This window comes from Salmo trutta, chromosome 6 (assembly GCF_901001165.1).
Source record: "Salmo trutta chromosome 6, fSalTru1.1, whole genome shotgun sequence".
NCBI classification, from domain to species: Eukaryota; Metazoa; Chordata; class Actinopteri; order Salmoniformes; family Salmonidae; genus Salmo; species Salmo trutta.
The window spans coordinates 31,315,662-31,334,563 of record NC_042962.1 but is presented as its reverse complement, the minus strand read 5'-3'; positions in this window follow the sequence as shown (position 1 = coordinate 31,334,563).

The window sequence follows — 18,902 nt, the reverse complement described above, 5'->3', positions numbered from 1 at the left end:
AAGGCATTTGGATTGCACCACCCTTTCCATGAAGGGTGCGTTCCAGGCTGTTGTCGTGTTGCTCAGGTGATGACCGTGGGGACTGGAGAGCCTTACGCAAATCATTCCCCACGGAGTTATATACAGTACAAGTCAAAAGTTTGGACACACTTATTCATTCAAAGGTTTTTCTTTATTTTTACTATTTTATACATTTTAGAATAATAGTGATGACATCAAAACTATGAAATAACACATATGGAATCATGTAGTACCCAAAAAAGTGTTAAACAAATTCTTCAAAGTAGCCATGCTTCGCCTTGATGACAGCTTTGCACACGCTTGGCATTCTCTCAACCAGCTTCACCTGGAATGCTTTTTCAACAGTCTTGAAGGAGTTCCCACATATACTGAGCACTTGTTGGCTGCTTTTCCTTCACTCTGCGGTCCAACTCATCCCAAACAATCTCAATTGGGTTGAGGTTGGATGATTGTGGAGGCCAGGTCACCTGATGCAGCACTCCATTACTCTCCTTCTTGGTCAAATAGCCCTTACACAGCCTGGAGGTGTGTGGGTCATTGTCCTGTTGAAAAACAAATGATAGTCCCACTAAACGCAAACCATATGGGATGTCGTATCGCTGCAGAATGATGTGGTAGCCATGCTGGTTAAGAGTTCCTTGAATTCTAAATAAATCCCTGACAGTGTTAACAGCATCACACATCCTCCTCCATGCTTCATGTTGGGAACCACAAATGCAGACTTATCACACCAAAGGACACATTTCCACCAGTCTAATGTCCATTGCTCGTATTTCCTGGCCCAACCAAGTCTCTTATTATTATTGGTGTCCTTTAGCAGTAGTTTCTTTGCAGCAGTTCGACCATGAAGGCTGGATTCACGCAGTCTCCCCTGAACAGTTGATGTTGAGATGGTTCTGTTACTTGAACTCTGTGAAGCATTTATTTGGGCTGCAATTTCTATAAGGCTAATAGAGCCTATAGACTATGTCCCACCAGACTTCGCTTTGGCTCCCCCTCCGGTCCAGTGAGGGCATTCGGCATCAACGGCCTTCAGGCTGCTGCCGAACCTAGGACTGGCAAATGCCCTTGACTTATCAACCCCGGACTTTTCTCGTCATCATTACACACACCTGGTTCCAATCCCCACTCCATCACTGTATATATACTCCCTCTGCCATTTGTCTTTGTCGGTCATTGTAAATGTTACTTGTTTTCCTGAGAGGATGTTGACCTCCACATCTCTTAAATAATTATGAATAGATCCACCATTGAGCACAAAAACAACACTTGTTACAGAATATTTTACATAGAAATAACATCTGTCAGACAAACCATGCCTGACAACATGATCCAATAAGACAGAAAAATAAGTACTGCATTAAGTACTGCAGTGCATCTCCTCATGGACTGCACCAGATTTGCCAGTTCTTGCTGTGAGATGTTACCCCATTCATCCACCAAGGCACCGGCAAGTTCCCGGACATTTCTGGGGGGAATGGCCCGAGCCCTCACCCTCCGATCCAACAGGTCCCAGACATGCTCAATGGGATTGCTATCCGGGCTCTTCGCTGGCCATGGTAGAACACTGACATTCCTGTCTTGCAGGAAATCACGCACAGAATGAGCAGTATGACTGGTGGCATTGTCATGCTGGAGGGTCATGTCAGGGTGAGCCTGGAGGAAGAGTAACAAACAAGGGAGGAGGATGTCTTCCCTGTAACGCACAGCGTTGAGATTGCCTGCATTGACAACAAGCTCAGACCGATGATGCTTTGACACACCACCCCAGGCCATGACGAACCCTCCACCTCCAAATCAATCCCGCTCCAAAGTACATGCCTCGGTATAATGCTCATTCCTTCGACGATAAACGTGAATCCGACCATCACCCCTGGTGAGACAAAACCGCGACTCGTCAGTGAAGAGCACTTTTTGCCAATCCTGTCTGGTCCAGCGACGGTGGGTTTGTGCCCATAGGCGACGTTGTTGCTGGTGATGTCTGGTAAGGACCTGCCTTACAACAGGCCTACGAGACCTCCGTCTAGACTCTCTCAGCCTATTGCGGACAGTCTGAGCACTGATGGAGGGATTGTGGGTTCCTGGTGTAACTCGGGCAGTTGTTGTTGCCATCCTGTTCTGTCCCGCAGGTGTGATGTTCGGATGTACCAATCCTGTGCAGGTGTTGTTACACGTGGTCTGCACTGCAAGGACAATCAGCTGTCCGTTCTGTCTCTCTGTAGCGCTGTCTTAGGTTTCTCAGAGTACGGACATTGCAATTTATTGCCCTGGCCACATCTGCAGTCCTCATGCCTCCTTGCAGCATGCCTAAGGCACATTCACACAGATGAGCAGGGACCCTGGGCATCTTTCTTTTGGTGTCTTTCAGAGTCAGTAGAAAGGCCTCTTTAGTGTCCTAAGTTTTCATAACTGTGACCTTAATTGCCTACCGTCTGTAAGCTGTTAGTGTCTTAACAACCGTTCCACAGGTGCATGTTCATTAATTGTTTATGGTTCATTGAACAAGCATGGGAAACAGTTTTTAAACCCTATACAATGAAGATCTGTGAAGTTATTTGGATTTTTAGGAATTATATTTGAAAGACAGGGTCCTGAAAAAGTGCCTTTTCTTTTTTTGCTGAGTTTAATTTGAGCACAACAGCATTTGGGTTTCATTTCACTTTGTTCTATGGTGCTTAAATAAGTTCAGTAGTTCTAAACCTATGACTGCCTCCTGCCTACTCCTCTCTAAACCAGTGACAGAATGACCGACCCAAGAAAACAGGAAGCAGCAGGAAATCCCGCCATCTCCGCTGAAGGATCAAAGCTCCACCAGCACGACTCGTGCCTGGAGTGCCTCGTGACTGCCATGGATGAGGTGCTCTGGGCCGTACGCCAACTGCAAGCTACACCACCACCTTCCCAGCTCCCCACAGTCGTTCCAGCCACCCCACCACCATCTACATCACCCGGTCCGATCAGCAACGTCCACCTGTCCCTCCCGGAGCGGTTTGACGAACCCTAGCTCATTTAGGGGTTTCTCCTGCGGTGTGACCTCCACCTGGCCTGTCATGCCGGGGTAGCCTCCGAGATGGACAAGGTGGCCTTGGTGATCTCGGTGCTGACAGGCCGGGCTCTGGAGTGGGCGCACGCCGTCTGGGAGAGGGATGGACCAGAAGTGCAGTCATATGAGCGCTTCACCCAACTCTTCCGTGCCGTCTTCGACCACCCTACAGAGGGTCGATAGGGAGGTGAGCATCTCCTCCGTCTACGCCAGCGGTCCAGGACAGCGTCGGAGTACGCTCTGTATTTACGGAAGGTTGCTGCGTCCACTGGCTGGAATGACCAGGCCCTGTTGACGGTTTTCTGCAGCGGGCTACAGACGGACGTCCAGACCGAGCTGGCCTGTCGCAATGAGGACCTCACGCTGGACCAGCTATTTGCCATGGCCATCAGCCTGGGAAATCTCCTGCCTGCCCGTCATTGCCCATCCCGGGGATTCGGGTCTCTCCCAGGAACCTCCAGCGAGACTGAGCCCATGGAGGTAGACACGACACACCTTCCCCCTGAGGAACGTCAACGCCGCCGTCAACAGGGTCTCTGCTCCTACTGTGGTGAGTCGGACCACCCCTGGAACACCTGTCCCTGGAGTAAAACCAAGCGAGGAAGCGAAAGGCCGAGGAGCGCTCCTGCACCTTCCCAGGTAGGCGTGGACGTGCCTTGCTCCTCTCTGTCCGTCCAGCCTATCCTCCTCCCTATCACCTTCCCTGACTATCCTGAGTCCTGCCCTAGTGCACTCAGGTGCTGCAGGCAACTTCCTAGACCGGTCAGTGGCCTTATCATTACGGATTCCTCTATTCCCTTGACAACCCCCTATCCCAGTCCTTGCCCTAGACAACCGTCCCCTAGGAACAGGACTGGTGCACCAGAGCACAATTCTAATTTCCCATGAACGCATCACTTTCCTCATCTTAGACTCTCCTGCACACCCCGCAGTTGTAGGTTTCCCCTGGCTACAGTTGCATAACCCCAGCATATCGTGGACAGAGAGGAGGTTGTTGGGTTGGTCGCAGGGGTGTGAAGGGAGGCGTCTCTCGGTGTCAATCTGTGCCTCCTCCATGGAAAGTCCGGACCAGGCCACCCACATCCCTGTCCTGGAGGAGTACCGGGACATACAGGTAGCCTTTTCAAAGCCCTGTGCCATGTGCCTGCCCCCACATTACATTTACATTTACATTTACATTTAAGTAATTTAGCAGACGCTCTTATCCAGAGCGACTTACAAATTGGTGCATTCACCTTATGATATCCAGTGGAACAACCACTTTACAATAGTGCATCTAAATCTTTTAAGGGGGGGGGTAGAAGGATTACTTTATCCTATCCCAGGTATTCCTTAAAGAGGTGGGGTTTCAGGTGTCTCCGGAAGGTGGTGATTGACTCCGCTGTCCTGGCGTCGTGAGGGAGCTTGTTCCACCATTGGGGTGCCAGAGCAGCGAACAGTTTTGACTGGGCTGAGCGGGAACTGTGCTTCCTCAGAGGTAGGGAGGCGAGCAGGCCAGAGGTGGATGAACGCAGTGCCCTTGTTTGGGTGTATCACCCATGGGACTGCACTATCAACATACTGTCTGGTTCTACCCTCCCGTGGGGGCTTATCTACCCTCTCTTGCATGCAGAGACCGAAGCCATGGAGGCCTACGTCCAGGAGGCGCTGGCCCAAGGATTCATCCGCTTGTCCACCTCTCTGGCCACCTCCAGCTTCTTTTTTGTGAAGAAGGAGGGAGGTCTTAGCCCCTGTATCGATTACCAGACACGGAATAAGGCTACTGTTAAATTCAGTTATCCCCTGCCTCTCTGATCAAACAAATGCATGGTGCTAAGTACTTTACTAAATTGGATTTACGTAGTGCCTACAACCTGGTGTGCATCAGAGAGGGGGCTGAATGGAAAATCGCCTTCAGCACCGGGCACTACGAATATAGGGTGATGCCCTACGGCCTGACAAATGCAACCTCTGTGTTTCAATTCTTCATTAACGAGGTGTTTAGAGACATGTTGGGTCACTGTGTAGTGGTGTGCACAGACCACATCTTAGTGTACTCCACTACACACAAGCAACATGTCTCTCATGTCAGGTCTGTTTTGAGAGGCTGATAGGGAATCACCTGTACGCCAAGGCGGAGAAGTGCGTTTTCTTTCAGCGGGCGGTCTCCTTCCTGGGCTATCGGATATCCACTGCGGTGTTGGCGAGCAGGGTCAATGCACGGTCGTGGCCTGCTTCATCCAACATCAAGGCGGTGCAGCGCTTCCTTGGTTTTGCCAACTATTTCTGCCGTTTCATTAGGGGTTTCAGCACAGTGGTGTCTCCTCTCACCTCCCTCCGGAAGGGAGGTCCTCGACAGCTGCGCTGGACTGGGAAGGCCAACGAAGCATGTGCACTCAAGGAAAGTTTTACTAACGCACCTGTTCTGGCTCACCCTGACCTGTCTCTGCCCTTCATCGTGGAGGTGGACGCCTCTGAGGTTGGAGTAGGGGCTGTTCTCTCCCAACGCACTGGATCGCCGCCTAAACTCCATCCATGGGCCTTCTACTTACGGAGCTGTCTCAAACGGAGCGGAATTACAACGTGGGGGATCGTGAGTTGTTGACCGTCAAGAAGGCGCTGAAAGCATGGCGACACTGTCTGGAGGGTGCTAAACACCAATTCATTGTCTGGACGGACCACAGGAACTTGGAAGGGGCACCCCCTTGAAGGGGCACACCACCATCCTTGTCGTTGTGGACTGGTTTTCCAAAGCCTGTCGTTTGATTCCTCTGCCTGGTCTCCCTACGGCCCTGCAGACCGCGGAGGTTCTCTCTCTCACGTCTTCCGGCACTACGGGATCCCGGAGGACATTGCGTCTGACCGTGGTCCTCAGTTCACCTCCCGTGTCTGGAAGGCCTTTCATTGAACGACTGGGGGTCACGGTCAGCCTCACCTCTGGGTACTGTCCCCAATCAAATGGGCAGGTGGAAAGGGTAAATCAGGAACTGCGGAGGTACCTTTGTAGTTACTGTCAGAACTGGCCGGGGAGTAGGCTGCGTTTCTGCCTTGGCCAGAATACCCATAAAACTCCCTCCATCACTCCTCCACTAACCTCACACCCTTTCATCCATCGTGTTCTTGGCTATCAGCTGGCACTGGCACCCTGGCCCCGGAATCAGATCGAGACTCCTGCTTGTGGACAGTTGGTTCCGGCATGCCCAGGAGGAATGGAACACCGTGCACACCCGTCTCCAGCGTGTCATCCTCCATCAGAAGGCGCAAGCCGATCGTCACCACATTGTGGCCCCGGTCTTTCACAGGGTTTGGCTTTCTATGAAGGACCTGACCCTCCGCCTGCACTGCCAGAAGCTGAGTCTGCGGTTTGTGGGGCCGTTCAAAGTCCTGAGGAGAGTCAATGAGGTGATGTACAGATTATAGCTCCCCGTCAATTACCGTATCTCACCCTCATTTCATGTATATCTCCTCAGGCTGGTGGCAGCTGGGCCCAACAACGCAACTCCCCCTCCCTTGGATGTCAAGGGGGTGCCTTTTGGACTCACTGCGTCGTGGGGGTCTTCTCCAGTACCTGGTCGACTGGGAGGCATGCGATCCCAAAGAGCTGTGCTGGGTTCCGGCGCGGGACATCCTGGATCGTTCTCTCATTCGGGACTTCCACAGGCGTCAACCCGCACCACGTTGCCGGGGTCGTCCCCAAGGTCGGCAGCGCCTCACTGCTGAAGCATCGCCTTGGGGGGGGGGGGGGGGTACTGCCCCACGAGCCTTCGCTTTTGTTCCCCTTCCTGTCCAGCTCAGGCGTTTCGGCATTGCCGGCCTTCTAGCTGCTGCCGAATGCCCTTCACTCATCTACCCTAGAATTATCTCATTACACACACCTGGTTCCAATCCCCACTCTCACTGTATATATATACTCCCTCTGCCATTTGTCTTTGTCGGTCAACGTAAATGTTACTTGTTTTCCTGAGAGGAATCTCTTCTACTATTACCTGAGTACTTCATATTTTGCACTTTGGGTTCGCCCTGTGCCTTTTTGTTTATGAATATATATTTTGAGCACAACAGCGTTTGGGTTTCGTCCAACGTTTTCTGTAGTGCTTAAGTAAATTCAGTAGTTCTAAACCTGCGACTGCCTACACCTCTCTACACCAGTGACACTATGTGAGTCAAGAGCAAAATTATACACTTAATTTAAGCTACATTATTGCATGCTAAATATTTCTGATCAGTGATAGATGAGCAAATACATTAGCTATACCACCACTTATTTGCCCAGCCAGATCAATTAACCAAATGTACAGATGGATAATCAGTTAAACAAAATCACATTGACTTATCAGACAAGCCAGAGGCTTTTGGTTGGAAGTAGGACAGGCGGTAAATTAGTTAATAGACCAATAAGAAAGAGTTCTAAACCTCTGCCAATAACAGCTAGTTTTCCATTTTGCCTTCCCCACGCAGACCCTGCCAGACAGTCCTAGCAATGTTCCTGCTTGAGAAATTGCTCTTTGCTAAGAAGCTTTTGACCATTTTAATTACACAATCACAGTAAGGTTAATTGTTAACTAGAAATTATTTAATATTGAGATACAAACAGTTGCATTGGACCTTTAAGCTACATAACATGCTAACAATATCAGACCTCAGGATAAGACCCAGATGCAGACAGTTCAAAGTAACATGTTTACTACAAAAACGGGGCAGGCAAACGACAGGTCAAGGGCAGGCAGAGGTCAGTAATCCAGAGCAGAGACCGAAAGGTACAGAACGACAGACAGGCTCAGGGCAGGCAGAGGTCAGTAATCCAGGGCAGTGTCAAAAGGTACAGAACAGCAGGCAGGCTCAGGGCAGTTAGAATGGTCAAAACTGGGAAAACTAGAGAGCAAAAACAGGCGTACGAGAAAACTGCTGGAACTCTTGACGAGACAAGACGAACTAGCATAAGACAAACAGAGAACACAGGTATAAATGCACAGGGGATCATGGGGAAAATGGGTTACACCTGGAGGGGGTGGAGACAAGCACATGACAGGTGAAACAGATCAGGGTGTGACAAGCAAAATGTTCTGACCACTAATATATGAGAAAACTTAAATAAAGATGATCATGAGCCCTCACCTCAACTTAGCTAACAGTTTAGCAGCCTAATTGTAACCAAATATCCAAACAGAGATTCAGTGAAAAAAAAATCTGACATTGATTGATTTATCAAGCACTTGTCTCAAAGCACCAATCAAAACTGTGCTAAAATTATCGTCTAGTTCACCACACACAACTTACATTTGACATTTTAGTCATTTAGCGGACACTCTTATCTATTGTCTTAGATTTAGTATAATGGTTGGATATGACATTTGGAGTTTTACTAGGCCTATAAGCAACAATTTGATGCATGCCTTCAATTGCATTAGCCTACTTTATTCTAATATTTTCATCATTCAGTTGATCATAACTAAAGTGAGTTTTCCTTTCTCATCTCTTTCCAAAGACAAGGGCTGTTTTCTCTTTTCCTCACTCAGCTGTGTTTATTTTTGACATCATGTATGGTTACCAATGCCATGTAGGATATGGTTCTAACATTTCATTGCTCACCATTCAACAGCCAGTGAAATAGCAGGGCGGCAAATTCAAAACAACAAATCTCATAATTCAAATTTCTCAAACATACAACTATTATATCCCATTTTAAAGATACACTTCTCGTTAATCCCACCACATTGTCCGATTTCAAAAAGGCTTTACGGCGAAAGCATAACATTAGATTGTTAGGACAGCACCTAAACAAGAAAAACCACACAGCCATTTTCCAAGCAAGGAGAGGCGTCACAAAAACCAGAAATACAGCAAAAATTAATCACTAACCTTTGATGATCTTCATCAGGTGGCACTCAAAGGACTTCATGTTACACAATACATGTATGTTTTGCTCGATAAAGTTCATATTTATATATATGGTGTGTAATGTTCAGAAATGTTTTGCCTCCCAAAACTTCTGGTGAAGGAGCACATCAATTTACAGAAATACTCATCATAAGCGTTGATAAAATATTCAACAGTTATTCAAAGAATTATAGATACACTTCTCCTTAATGCAACCGCTCTGTCAGATTTCAAAAAAGCTTTACGGCGAAAGCAAAGTTTGCAATAATCTGAGTACAGTGCTCAGATATCAAAACAAGCCATACAGATACCCGCCATTTTGGAGTCAACAGAAATGACAAAAATTACATTATAAATATTCACTTACCTTTGATGATCTTCATCGGAATGCACTCCCAGGATCCCAGTTCCAGAATACATTTTTGTTTTGTTCGATAAAGTCCATCATTTATGTCCAAATACCTCCTTTAAGTTTGTGCGTTTAGTCCACTACTCCAAATGCAGGAAGTGCGCACAAAATGTCACGACGAAAAATCAAAAAAAGTTCTATTTACGTTCATAGAAACATGTCAAACGATGTATAGCATCAATCTTTAGGATGTTTTTATCATAAATCTTCAGTAATATTCCAACCGGACAATTCCAATGTCTTCAAAAAAGAAAAGGAACACAGCTAACTCTCACGTGAGTGCGCGCCACTGAGCTCATGTCATTTTCTCAGTCGTCTACTTCCAGGAGCTCTTATTCTCTCCCTATTCACAGTAGAAGCATGAAACAACATTCTAAAGACTGTTGACATCTAGTGGAAGCCTTAGAAAGTGCAAAATGAACCCTAAGTCACTGTATACTGTATAGGCAATCACTTGAAAAACTACAAACCTCAGATTTCCACACTTCCTGGTTGGATTTTTCTCAGGTTTTTGCCTGCCATATGAGTTCTGTTATACTCACAGACATCATTCAAACAGTTTTGAGAGTGTTTTCCATCCAAATCTACTAATAATATGCATATCCTACCTTCTGAGCCTGAGTAGCAGGCAGTTTACTACGGGCACGCCTTTCATCCGGACGTCAAAATACTGCCCCCTACCCTAGAGAAGTTAAAACCCATTCTCCTAAAACTATTTAAAATAATAACAGTGATTTAGAAATGTTCTAAGAACATGTTGTGGGTTGTCTATAAAAATACATTTCCCAGAATGCATTAGATCACACACTGCATTATGAAAGAAAAAAATCGAATATCTCATGACAATTAAAAAAAAAAAACATATTTGAATCAGAGTAATATTTGTAATGGTATGTGTACACTATGCATTAATAAGTGACAGATTATTTTGATAAAATATTTGTCAAATGAGTGAGACTCATATTTCATGTCTCTGAAGCTGAATTGCTTTGAATTAAGCTGCATTTCTTTGACTTAAATTCTACTTCCTTCAATTCAAATTCTGCTTCCTGTGGGGTGTGGCCAATTCAAATTCATGGGTTGAATTAAATTCAGAAATTCCAAATTGACCCCAACCATGCTCTTCATAACGCATATTGTTGAGGAAAAGTTTATAATTAAATGTCCTGACAGGTTAGATGGGTTTTATTGTAAGTTTTGCAATTTTCATAATGCTTTTGCACAACTAAAATGTCGCCCTGAGTGTTTCATTTATTTCATTTGTAGTTTCTATATGGTTTATTTGATACAAGTGCATTGATATATTGAATAGCCAATTATCATTTACCAATAACAATTTATGACCATCTGTAGCGTTGAAATCAAATCATGCCATACAGTATCTCTGCAAAGGGAAATTAAAGACCCTTTTCAGATGAAGTTGCCACCTCTATTTCGACGTAATTCTTGTCCTAGAGCGGAAATGCTCGATTAGGCTTCACCTCAGAAGAATGTAGTAGGCTCCTAATACATACTCATGAATTGGGGTTGAGAACATCATGGTGACTTCTACATTGAAAAAAAGTGCCACCATGTGGTCATCTCCGAAAGAGCCACTGGTATAGATTATAGGTACAACTGTCCCAGCGCCCTGGTTAGAGGACATAAATGACCAGTAATTGACTGGGACACAACTCACACTTGGTTTGCATACACCAAACAGACACACGGCAAACAGGAAGAGGAGACTAGTAGTAGATATTGATAATGAAAGTGGTTTATTGTCAGTGACGACCTAAAATACATTTACATTTTACATTTTAGTCATTTAGCAGACGCTCTTATCCAGAGCGACTTACAGTAGTGAATGCATACATTTCATACATTTTTTTTCTCCGGCTGGAGGTTTGCCCATGTGGAAGGTCCGAAAATGAGTTGAGGTGGTGCAGAGTTCTGACCTGTTGTCTCTCTGCCACCCTAAATTCAACAAAATTAACAGCCAGGAATGGTGTATGCTACTGCACCAGATAGGGCCTGTGATTGGCTGACCCCCGTCAGCTGGCTTGATAAGCAGAGTTACCCCTAGCAACGGAATGTTCCAGGAGTAGATGTGTGAAAAGGTGGGGAGTAGAGTGGCTGGTAAATAATGGAGAGCCCATCACCCGGTTTCCTCAGGTCACTGCAGGCTAATAAAGTGTCTCAGAGTTGAGAGTTAGAGAGGGCTGAGAGAAAATGTCCAGGAGCACTGTAAGGGTTTTCTGCACACTTGGAGAAACAACAACAAATAGGGCACTGGCATTTGTCAATACAGCTAGCCAGCATGCTAACCTTATCTAGCTAGCTAGCTATTTTGATAACCTTATCTAGCTAGCTAATGTTATCTGTTGTCTTGTGCTGTCGTTTTGCTAGCTAGGGCCATCTACTTTAAGTGCTACCTGTCTTCCCAGTTGCCTACTTGGTGTGTGAACACCTGACTGCTCATAATTTGCAGATGATTGTTGACACATCAACCAGGAATAAGGGGCAGGACAATTTGTTACTGTTGTTTTTGGTATTTCTCCTCTCCTAGGTAATCAGCAATTAGTATCGGGAGGTGTACTTTTCACCTCTGTAAGACAAATATTAATAGTACTTCAGTCTCCCCTGTTTTCTCAGCAGTAGCTGTGTCAGGTGCTGTCTCTGTGCAAAAGTAAGAAACAAAGACGGTTCTGCAGAGTTATTTGAGGAAGGAAAGAGAGGTAGGCTCCACAACACACTCTCACTTGAGTATCATACCTAGTTATTTTCAGATGATCTCAATTTGCTCCTTTGTAGCTTTGGCAACTATGTGTGTTTTTTCTATACCTGTTCGCTCCTCTCCCTGTAGGCTTTACAGATGCTCCCCACCCCTTGGCTGCAACCGTTCTATTTGATTTTACCCTGCACACAACCCAGGTGGAATTCCTGGTCTCTGGCAGCGTTTGGAACTGCCGATCTGCGGTCATGAATGCAGAGTTCCTCTCAGCCTCAGCCTATGCTGCCCTTCAGTCCCTTGACTTTTTGGCCTTGACGGAGACATGGATCACCCCAGAGAACACTGCTACTCCAGCTGCTCTCTCTTCATCTGACTTCGTTTTCTCTCATAGTCTGAAAGCATCTGGCCGTCGTGGGGGTGGGTGGCACAGGGTGGAGATTGTCTCTTTTCTCCCTCTCTCACTTGTCCATCTCCTCATTTTAATTCCACGCTGTCACTGTCACTTGTCCACTCATGCTTAACATTGTTGACATCTATCGTCCACCAGGTGCCCTTAGAGAGTTCCTTAATGAGCTTGACACCTTGACAAGCTAATTTCCTGATGATGGCTCACCATTCTTCGTACTTGGCGACTTCAAACTCCCAACGTCTGCCTTTGATTAATTCCTTTCCAACTCTTTCTTTCCCCTCTTTGCTTCTTTTGACCTCACCCTTTCCCAGTCCCCTCCCACTCACAAGGCAGGCAATACGCTTCGCCTCATCTTTACAGGAGGCTATTTGCCTACTAATCTCAATGCAATCCTCCTCCAGGTCTCTGACCACTACTTTGCCTTTCTGCCTCCCTCTCCTCTAAGCCTGGCCACTAAGGCCCTACCCAGATGGGCATGCACTGTCGCAATCTTCGCTCTCTCTCTCCCATTACTCTCTCTTCTTCAATCATATCATCTCTCCCTTCAGCTAAATCCTTCTCCCTCCTGTCTCTTGATTCTGCCTTTTCGACCCTACTCTCCTCAGTTTCCGCATCCTATGACTCGCCCTGTCTCGTTTCCTCCCAGCCAGCTCGGACCATCCCCTCCTGCTCCGTGGCTGAGTGAGTCATAGTGAGCTTACAGAACAGAGCTAATGGCAGCTGAGAAGAATTGTGGAAAACTAAACGGATAGAAGATATGTCATCCTTTCACTCCCTCCACTCTATTTTCTCTTCAATCAAATTTATTTCAATCAATTGTATTTATAAAGCCCTTTATACATCAGCCGATGTCACAAAGTGCTATACAGAAACCCAGCCTAAAACCCCAACAGCAAGCAATGCAGATGTAGAAGCACAGTGGCTAGGAAAAAAACCCTAGAAAGACAGGAACCTGGGAAGAAACCTAGAGAGGAACCAGGCTCTGAGGGGTAGCCAGTCCTCTTCTGTCTGTGCCGGGTTGTGATTACAGTACATGGCCAAGATGTTCAAATGTTTATAGATGACCAGCAGGGTCAAATAAGAATAATCACAGTGGTTGTAGAGTATGCAACAGGTCAGCACCTCAGGAGTAAATGTCAGTTGGCTTTTCATAGCCAAGCATTCAGAGTTAGAGACAGCAGGTGCGGTAGAGAGAGAGAAAGTCGAAAACAAGGTAGCACGTCCGGTGAGCAGGTCAGGGTTCCATAGCCACAGGCTGAACAGTTGAAACTGGAGCAGCAGCACGACCAGGTGGACTGGGGACAGCAAGGAGTCATCAGGCCAGGTAGTCCTGAGACATGGTCCCAGGGCTCAGGTTCACAGAGAGAGAGAGAGAGAGAGAATACTTAAATTCACACAGGACACCAGATAAGACAAGAGGGAGGAGAAGATGGAAAATAGTTTCTCTTCCTCTGTATCTGCTGTTAAAGACACTTTCAATCACTCTAAATTTCTAACCTTAGGAAACTCTTTTCCACCACCTCGTCCCTCATTAATCCTCCCACCCTCCCTTTCTGCAGACAATTTTGTCAACCACTTTGAAGGTTGACGACATACGCTCCTCATTCACTCAGCCTATTGAGTCCACTGGTCCCACTCACACAGAACTACCCTACGCCTTGACCTCTTCTCCCCTCTCTGCAGATGAAGTCCTGCGACTAGGGGGGTCCGGCTGCCTGACAACCTGCCTGCTCGACCCCATCCCTTCCTCAGACCATCTCTGGAGATCTCCCATTCATCACTTCCCTCATCAACTCCCCTCTGACCACTAGCTGCGTCCCATCGTACTTCAAAATGTATTCGAAAAACACTCTTGTCCACTCAAAAAGCGTTTATTCCCAAAACACTTGAGGGTGCTGTCTCTAAACAACTCTCTCACTATCTCTCTCTCTCTGAACGATCTTCTTAATCGCTTCAAGATGGTTCACTCAACCGAGACTGCTCTTCTATGTGTCATGGAGGCTCTCTGCACTGCCAAAGCTGAATCTCTCTCCTCTGTTTTCATCCTCCTAGATCTATCCATTGCCTTCGACACTGTGAACCTTAAGATCCTCCTCTCCACCCTCTCAGGGCTGGGTGTCTCAGGCTCTGCACACTTGGATTGCATCCTACCTGGCAGGCCGATCCTACCATGTGACGTGGAGAGGATCTGTCTGCACCACGTACTCTCACTACGGATGTCCTCAGGGCTTGGTTTTAGGCCCTGTTCTCTTTGATATCCTCACATGGTCTCTCCTACCAATGCTATGCGGATGATACTCAACTACTTTTCTCCTTCCCCCTTCTGACACCCAGGTGGCAGCACGCATGCCTGGCAAATATCTCAGCTTGGATGTCGGCCACCACCTCAAGCTCAACCTCAAAAGAACGCCGCTGCCCTTCCTCCCGGTGAAGGCCTGCCCACTCCAAGACCTCTCCATCACGGTTGACAACTCCACGGTGTCCCCCTCCCAGAGTGCAAAGAACCTCAGTGTGACCTGCAAACATCAAAGCAGTGACTCACTCCTGCAGGTTCATGCTCTACAACATCCATAGAGTACGACTCTACCTCACACAGGAAGTGGCGCAGGTCCAAATCCAGGCACTTGTCAGCTCCCGTCTGGAATACTGCAACTAGCTTTTGGCTGGGCTCCCCGCTTGTGCCATCAAACCCCTGCAATTTAACCAAAACACTGCAGCTCGCCTGGTGTTCAACCTTCCCAAGATCTCATGTCACCCCACTCTTCCACACACTCCACTGGCGTCCAGTCGAAGCTCGCATCCACTACAAGACCATGGTGCTTGCCAAATGGAGCTGCAAGAGGAATAGCCCCTCCCTACCTTCAGACTATGCTCAAACGTTACACTCTAACCCGAGCACTCGTTATGCCACCTATTGGCTTTCCGTCCCCTAAGAGAGGGCAGCTCCTGCTCAGCCCTGTCCAATCTTTTCTCTGTCCTGGCACCCCAATTGTGGAACCATCTTCCCCTGAAGCTAGGACAGCAGAGTCCCTGCCCATCTCCTGAAAACATCTGAAACCCTACCCCCCACTTTTGTGAACTAACACTGGCACTAGATTCCCACCCCACCCCTTACTAGCGCTGACCTTGCTGATAGCTGCTTTATTGAGACAAATGTACTTACTAAGACTGTGATATGTGGTTGTCCCACCTAGGTAGCTTAAGGTGAATGTACTAACTGTATGTCGCACTGGATGAGAGCGTCTGCTAAATGACTGAAATGTAAAATACTTGAATACTACACGTATTCAAAAGATTAGTCCGCTGGCTTGGCTATGGCTGGTTCTGGATTTGTCATAAACATTTAGGGAAAACTTCACCAAAGATGGGTATATACAGTATATTTCATATTTCTATAATCCAAGATTTCCTCATAGTAGTAGAAACAAGTATCAATCACACATGGACTGGTTCATAATGAACTGTTCCACCATGACAGAGTTCCAGTGCATTGTTAAATTAAGCTGCAGGAATAAGGCGCTTTCAGAGCAGAGAATTCAAATGAGTAATTGTTCTGTTAAAATATTGTATTTAAGTTAACACATTTCTTTATTTAAAAAAAACAGCTGCTGCTGATAATACTACCATCGTCGTCGAGGCAGAGGATATGTACACTGAACAAAAATATAAACGCAACATGTAAAGTGTTGGTCCCATGTTTCATGCGCTGAAATAAAAGATCCTAGAAATGTTCCATATGCACAAAAAGCTTATTTCTCTGAAATGTTGTGCACAAATTAGTTTATATTCCTGTTAGTGAGCATTACTAATTTACCAAGATTATCCATCCTCCTGACAGGTGTGGCATATCAAGAAGCTGATTAAACAGCATGATCATTACACAGGTGCACCTTTTGCCGGGGACAATAAAAGGCTACTCTAAAATGTGCAGTTTTGTCACACAAAACAATGCCACAGATGTCTCAAGTTTTGAGGGAGAGTGCAATTGGCATGCTGACTGCAGGAACGTCCGCTAGAGCTGTTGCCAAAATAATTTAATGTTAATTTATCTACCATAAACTGCATCCAATGTTGTTTTAGAGAATTTGGCAGTACATCCAACCAGCTTCACAACCCCAAACCAGTCATGTAGGCGAGCAGTTTGCTGATGTCAAAGTTGTGAATAGAGTTCCCCATGGTGGCGATGGGATTTTGGTATGGGCAATCATATGCTACGGACAATGAACACCATCCATTTTATCAATGGAAATTTGAATGCTGCACAGAGATACAGTGACGAGACCCTGAGGCCCATTGTCATGCCATTCATCCACCGCCAACACCTCATGTTTCAGCCTGATAATGCACAGCCCAAACATTACAGGTAGCCTTCCACAAGCTTCCCACAATAAGTTGGGTGAATTTTGGCCCATTCCTCCTGACATAGCTGGTGTAACGGAGTCAGGTTTGTAGGCCTCCTTGCTCGCACACGCTTTTTCAGCTCTGCCCACAAATTTTCTATAGGATTGAGGTCAGGGCTTTGTGATGGCCACTCTAATACCTTGACTTTGTTGTCCTTGAGCCATTTTGCCACAACTTTGGAAGTATGCTTGGGGTAAATGTCCATTTGGAAGACCCATTTGCGACCAAGCTTTAACTTCCTGACTGATGTCTTGAGATGTTGCTTCAATATATCCACATAATTTTCCTGCCTCATGATGCCATCTATTTTGTGAAGTGCACCAGTCCCTCCTGCAGCAAAGCACCCCCACAACATGATGCTGCCACCCTAGTGCTTCACGGTTGGGATGGTGTTCTTCGGTTTGCAAGCCTCCCCCTTTTTCCTTCAAACATAGCGATGGTCATTATGGCCAAACAGTTCTACTTTTGTTTCATCAGACCAGAGGACATTTCTCCAAAAAGTATGATCTTTGTCCCCATGTGCAGTTGCAAACCGTAGTCTCTAGGAGACAGAACGCGTCTCCTTCCTGAGCGGTATGACAGCTGTGTGGTCCCATGGTGTTTATACTTGCGTACTATTGTTTGTACAGATGATAGCGGTACCTTCAGGCATTTGGAAATTGCTCCCAAGGATGAACCAGACTTGTGGAGGTCTACAATTTTTTTCCTGAGGTCTTGGCTGATTTCTTTTGATTTTCCCATGATGTCAAGCAAAGAGGCACTGAGTTTGAAGGTAGGCCTTGAAATACATCCACAGGTACACCTCCAATTGACTCAAATTATGTCAATTAGCCTATCAGAAGCTTCTAAAGCCATGACATAATTTTCTGGAATTGTCCAAGCTGTTTAAAGGCACAGTCAACTTAGTGTATCTTCTGACCCACTGGAATTGTGATACAGTGAAATAATCTGTCTGTTAACAATTGTTGGAAAAATTACTTGTGTCATGCACAAAGTAGATGTCCTAACTGATTTGCCAAAACTATAGTTTGTTAACCTGAAATTTGTGGAGTGGTTGAAAAACGAGTTTTAATGACTCCATCCTAAGTGTATGTAAACTTCAACACTATCAAAGCTGCAGGCTAAAGTTAAATCGAGACTTGGTGTCCTCTATCATAATCGCTACTCTTTCACCTGTTAGGGTTGCGTCAATTCGAATCTGGTATCAGAACAAAATAGTCAGCACATAGTAACTTCTGATTCCTTTGTACTTTAATTAATGCAAACACTTGAATGGTAAATATGATGTTCGTATATACGGGCTCACTGAAACACCACGCAGGGCAGACAGAGAACTGAGTGTCACATCCTTTGTTCTTCCTTAAATACTCTGAGAGATAGTTCCCGCTCACTGCGGGCCTGTCAGAGGGAGGATGAGCGTGGTTTAAACTTACTCATCCTATCGTTGGCGTGCAGGCTGGTCCCAGCCTCTAGACGCATCTTTGTTGCCAAGCATAGTTGTCTTCTAGCTTATCTTCATGTGTGTACCCGAGAGTCAGACACCCAAGGACAGTGCCTGTTTTTATGCTACAGTTAGGACAGTTTCTGCTTTTGTGCTACAGCTATCTTCCATTCTACCAGCCCCTCCCGTACACCTGTCCTTGAGCGGCCCCACAACCAGGCATTGTGTGTGTATGTCACGAGTCTACTCAGCCTACACTCCTACTAGCCAGCAACCCTCCAGTTAGTCATGTCTATTATATGTTGCTCAATCTATGTTAATACAATATAAACCTCTTATGTTTAGCATTAGTATTCATAAGCTATGCACCACAACTAGTTTATCAAAATATAACCCAACACACCCCAGCTGCCAAACTAACCCTGATTCAGATGACCATCCTACCCATGCTAGATTACAGAGGCGTAATTTATAGACCGGCAGGTAAGGGTGCTCTCGAGCAGCTAGATATTCTTTACCATTCAGCCATCAGATTTGCCACCAATGCTCCTTATAGGACACATCACTGCACTCTATACTCCTCTAAACTGGTCATCTCTGTATACCCGT